Raw genomic sequence first — 6,363 nt, forward strand, 5'->3', positions numbered from 1 at the left:
CTCTGAATCTGATATAAACCATACTGTTGGCATAAGTGGTCTTTTGCATATGTGCTCATGCTTTGTTAATATAAAGCTATAGATGATGTTGTACTTGTGATGATGCTACTTGTGATCTTCTGAAATGACCCATTGGGCGACTTCATTACGCAGGGATAATGATATTGCAGGTACCCCGAGAGGCCCTTGAGTTTGCCGGAATGTCGATTAACTTCCATTCCGGCAAATTCGGGTACTCCATATGTCCTATTTTCAGCAAAGGTCATGCTGAAATTTTCCGTGAACTTTAGCATGACTTTGCTAAAAATAGGACATATGGGGTACTTGCGACTAATGCATGTGCCGGGGTATCTTAGTACTTAGTTAAGTAGGATCAACTGCCCCGCCATTCTTACTGCATAGGTGGCAATAGAGCCAAGTGATTAGTGCCAAGTGATTAGGCCCAACCTAGGGTGCATCGGCATCGATAAACCCTAAATGATGAAAACTTAACTTAGCATTTAGGGTGCCTCGGCGTCGACAAACCCTAAATGATGAAACCTTGGCTTCTATAGGGTGCCTCGGTGTCAACGAGAACCTAAATGATGTACGCTTAGGCTTTTAGGGTGCCTCGACGTCGACAAACCCTAAATGATAAAAGCTTAGCTTTTAGGATGCCTCGGTGTCAACAAACCCTAAATGATGAGACCATGATCTTGTTCCTTGACAATAACTAACTTTTTGACCAAACTTTTTTCCTATTTAGAGCGAAACATGGCCCACAACGATGAGGCCGGCGGTTCGGGCGGCAAGCAATTCTGGGAGCTGTCCCAGGAGATGGAGGAGCAACCTCACCGCTATGAGGACGCCGCGGAAGACACCGATCCTGACTACACAACCCCTAGTGGCGTCGGGGATGACACCACTGATGGTGCCGCTGAGGATGCCACCACTGATGATGGCGGCGCACGCACAGATGGCAGCCAACCGAAGAAGCAACGGAAGGACCGGCGCCCGAACGCGCTCCGCACTGTCAAGGAGGAGTTTACTCAAGTGGACTCCGACGGGCATCCAACGGAGCCCAAACATATAGTCAAGGGGTACTCGGTTCAGCTCGGGTGCATTCTCCGGAGCACCGTCTCGATCAACACCGAGAACCTTAGGCATAAGGACCGAGGGAATTTGCGCAACCTCCTCTTCACGAAGCTGCACGAACCATGAATCGTGCTATTAATGTCTTGCTTTTCTCTTCCGATCCTTTTGTTGCATACTTATATATTGCTTATGTATTGTCTGTTGTTTGGCTTGTGCATAGAGATGCCATCGTATGTCGTGTACAAAGGTAAGGTTCCCGGAGTCTATGACGACTGGGAGGAGTGTCGGAGACAGGTTCACCGTTTCAGCGGTAACAGTTACAAAGGGTACACCACTAGGGCGGAGGCGGAATCTAGATACGCCCGCTATCTAGCGGGAGAGAGGAGGGAGCGTTGGAGGAACCGGATGAAGACCAGTTTCATCGCGATGATGCTCATCGTGATGACTGCAGCTCTCTTCTATGTGATGGTAGTTTAGATGATCGATATCGACTTGTAATGTGAAGACAAACTCGCTACTCGCGGTCTCGAGACTTGTAATGTTCTATCTTTGTTCGGTCTTTTGAATTCGGAGACTAATATGATGAATTGTATTCGGAGACTAATATTATACTGTATTTGATGAATCTGCTGTTGCTGTGTGCTGTTGTCTAAATTCTGTATAATAATATATTTTGTAACCTGTGAAAATATCAGAAATGAAAAATAAATAATCCCTAATATTCATACTAGTGGCGTACCACACAAGACACTAATGGCACACTGTGATAATCACACTAATGGCGCATCACCCACTGGTGCGCCATTAGTATGCCAAAGCACATTGGTACATATGGCCCCCTGGGAGGCATTCTAATGGCGCACTACGTGGTGCGCCATTAGAACACCAGATACTAATGGCGTGATGCTAGTGGCGCACCAGTAGTGCGCCATTAGTAGGCAAAACTGGTGCGCCACTAGCATGCCTTTTCCTAGTAGTGTCTTCCTCCTCGTCTTCGGGGGAGGAGTGTGACATAGAGTTATCGGACGATGAGTCCGATAACACCTGGCGCAGGGAACTCTTTCGGGTTCCCTTGGCCTTCTTGGTCTTCTCCGGCACCTTGTAAGGAGCCGGAGTCAGCATCTCCGTCAGGAGAGCGCCCGCAGTATCTTCGGGCAAAGGGGCTGGGCAGTTAATCTGCCCCGACATCTCCACCCAGTCCTGTCAAAGGCATGGAGATTAGACCCCGCACATAATTAAGCTAGGGAAAATAAATGTCCTACGGGACATACTGAACTCACCGAACGCGCTAGGCGCTTTGCTCTTAGCCTACGGTCCTCGGCGAGAGAAGGAGGGACCTCGGCGCCCTTGAACAGCACCTTCCAGATGTCCTTGTGCGTCGTATCAAAGAGCTCGCTCAGAGTATGGTGCCGGGCCGGGTCGAACTCCCACAAGGTAAAATCCCGTTGTTGACACGGGAGGATTCAGTGGATGAGCATAACTTGGACTATGTTGACAAGCTTGAGCATCTTGCTCGCCATACTCTCGATACATTTCTGGAGTCCATCTAGCTCCACCGATGAACCCCACGACAAGCCCTTCTCTTTCCAGGAGGTGAGCCGTGTAGGGAATCCGGATCGAAACTCGAGGGCTGCCACCCATTTGGCGTCGTGCGGCTCGGTGATGTAGAACCACGCCGATTGCCATCCCTTTATTGTCTCCATGAAGGAGCATTCGAGCCATATAACGTTGGGCATCTTGCCCACCATGGCTCCGCCGCATTCTGCTTGTTAGCCTCGTACCACCTTCGGCTTGATATTGAAGGTCTTTAACCACAGGACGAAGTGGGGGCCGGATGCGGAGGAAAGCCTCACACATGACGATGAACGCCGAAATATTGAGGATGAAGTTTGGGGCCAGATCATGAAAGTCCAGCCCATAGTAGAACATGAGACCACAGACGAATGGATGGAGGGGAAACCCTAGTCCGCGGAGGAAGTGGTGAAGGAAAACTACCCTCTCATGAAGTTCCGGGGTAGGGACGATCTGCCCCGCAGCGGGCAGCCGATGCACGATGTTCGCGGCTAAGTATCCAGCTCCGCGCAGCTTCTTGATGTCTCCCTCTGTACGGAGGAGACCATCCACCTACCTCCCGCTCCAGACATGGTTGGAGAAGGTTGAGGTGGGAAGTGCGGACTTGGGCGCTAGAGCTCAAGTGTGCGAAAACGGATGAGCAAATGAGGAAGAAGGCGTGGATAGAAAGGTGAATCCTTATCCCTTTATATGGGCGGACGAAGCTAAGCGTCCCCACTTTCCTGGTAAAACTCGCTTATCCCCCAAGCGCCGTAATTGATGGCGCGGTTGGGTTACCCACGCCCGTATTGATGACAATCCCGTAATAAGGGGACATGATATCTGCTTTTACAAGATGTGTCGAAAAACTGCCTCGCGTTATGTGCGGGGCTGGTTAAAGGGACGGTTCGAATAATCACCGGGCCATGACATAACGTCATACTGTGAAGACAAGTCGTCAAATAAGAATTGCGAAAATATTATTCTCTCTACGGTGGTATGTGGAACTTATTTTGCAGGGTCGGACACTATCCTCGTTTTCAAGTTCTTCTGTGATGTATTCGGAGAAGGAACCCTCCTTGCAATGCCGAAGACAATACTGCACGCCGGACTCATCGTCATTGAAGCTTGGTTCAGGGGCTGCTGAGGGAGTCCTGGATTAGGGGGTCTCCGGACAGCCGGACTATATCCTTTGGCCGGACTGTTGGACTATGAAGATACAAGATTGAAGACTTCGTCTCGTGTCTGGATGGGATTCTACTTGGCGTGGAAGGCAAGCTAGGAAATACGGATATGGATATCTCCTCCTTTGTAACCGACCTTGTGTAACCGTAACCCTCTCCGGTGTCTATATAAACTGAAGGGTTTTAGTCTGTAGGACAACAACCACAACATACAATCATACCATAGGCTAGCTTCTGGGGTTTAGCCTCTCTGATCTCGTGGTAGATCTACTCTTGTACTATCCATATCATCAATACCAATCAAGAGGACGTAGGGTTTTACCTCCATCAAGAGGGCCCGAACCTGGGTAAAACATTGTGTCCCTTGCCTCCTGTTACCATCCGGCCTAGATGCACAGTTCGGGACCCCCTACCCGAGATCCGCCGGTTTTGACACCGACACCAACATTCAAGTTTTCAATAAAGATTATGAACTAACCATATTCACAATAACATTTAGGTCTCATGTTTACTCATATCAATGACATAATCAACTAGCGAGCAATAATAGTAAATCTTGGATGATAACACTTTCTCAAAACAATCATAATATGATATAACAAGATGGTATCTCACTAGCCCTTTCTGAGACCGCAAAACATAAATGCAGAGCACCTTTGAAGATCAAGGGCTGACTGGAAATTGTAATTCATGGTAAAAGAGATCCAGTCATAGTCATATTCAATGTAAACTAATAATAATGCATGCAAATGATAGCGGTGCTCTCCAACTGGTGCTTTTTAATAAGAGGATGATGACTCAACATAAAATTAAATAGATAGGCCATTCGCTGAGCGAAGCAGGTATTTGTAGAGGTGTCATAGCTCGATTTTGGAAATAGAGATGAATAATATTTTGAGTGGTATACTTTCATTGTCAACATAACAACCGAGAGATCTCGATATCTTCCATGCTACACACATTATAACCATTTCCAAAGCAGAATGGTAAAGTTTATACTCCCCCTACCACCAACAAACATCAATCCATGGCTTGTCCAAAACCACGGGTGCCTCCAACTAACAACAATCCCGGGGGAGTTTTGTTTGCAATTATTTTGATTTGATTTGAGCATGGGACTGGGCATCCCGGTTACTAGCCATTTTCTCGTGAATGAGGAACGGAGTCCACTCCTCTTGAGAATAACCCACCTAGCATGGAAGATATAGACAAACCTAGTTGATACATGAGCTATTCGAGCATACAAAACGGAATTTCATTTAAAGGTTTAGAGTTTGACACATACAAATTTACTTGGAACGGCAGGTAGATACCGCATATAGGAAGGTATGGTGGACTCATATGGAATAAATTTTAGGGTTTATGGAAGTGGATGCACAAGCAGTATTCCCACTTAGTACAAGTGAAGGCTAGAAGAGACTGGGAAGCAACCAACTAGAGAGCGATAACTGTCATGAACATGCATTAAAATTAATCAACATTAAATGCAAGCATGAGTAGGATATAATTCACCATGAACATAAATATCATGGAGGCTATGTTGATTTTGTTTCAACTACATTCATGAACATTTTCCAAGTCAAGCCACTCGAATCGTTCAAAGGAGGATACCACCCTTTGATACCACATCACAACCATTTTAATAGCATGTTGGCACGCAAGATAAACCATTATAAACTCCTAGCAAATTAAGCATGGCATGTGAAACTATAATCTCTAATTGTCATCGCAAACATGTTTCATTCATAACAGGCTGAATCAGGAATGATGAACTAATCATATTTACAACAACAAGATAGGTCGAGTTCATACCAACTTCTCTCATCTGAATCAGTCCATCATATATCGTCATTATTGACTTTCACTTGCACAATCGAACGGTGTGGATAATAATAATAGTGCACGTGCATTCGACTCAGTTGGAATCTGCAAGCTTTTAATACAAGGAAGAGGACAAGGTAATATGGGCTCTTTGTTAGATCAACAATAATTCAAATGAGAGCCACTCAACATTTTCATCATGGTCTTCTCCTCTCGACCCCCAAAGAAAATAAAAGAAACAAACTATTTACACGGGAAAGCTCCCAACAAACAAAAGAAGAACGAGAAATCTTTTTGGGTTTTCCTTTAATTATTACTACTAGAGGCATGGAAAGTAAACTAGCTAAAAGCTACAACTAATTTTGTTGATTTTTCTTAAGGTTTTTGAAACATACAAGAAGAAAGCTTAAAAACAAAATAAACTAGCATGGATGATACAATGAAAAAGTATGAGCACCGACAACGGGCGTGAGTGTGTGAACATGAATGTAATGTCGGTGAGAAATACGTACTCCCCCAAGCTTAGGATTTTGGCCTAAGTTGGTCTAGGGCCACGGCTGGCCTGGTGGATATCCAAAGTTGAAGTTGGGATCGTACTGAGATGCAGAAGCTACTACCTGAAGAGCTGCAGCTTGGAGGCGAGCTGCCTTCGTCCTCCTCTCTGGTTATAAAATATCTCCCTTTTGTCTGAAAGTCAAAGAAAGTAGGAGAAGGGAGAGTAACATGGACAGTG

Source organism: Triticum dicoccoides, chromosome 7A (genome assembly GCF_002162155.2).
Source record: "Triticum dicoccoides isolate Atlit2015 ecotype Zavitan chromosome 7A, WEW_v2.0, whole genome shotgun sequence".
NCBI classification, from domain to species: Eukaryota; Viridiplantae; Streptophyta; class Magnoliopsida; order Poales; family Poaceae; genus Triticum; species Triticum dicoccoides.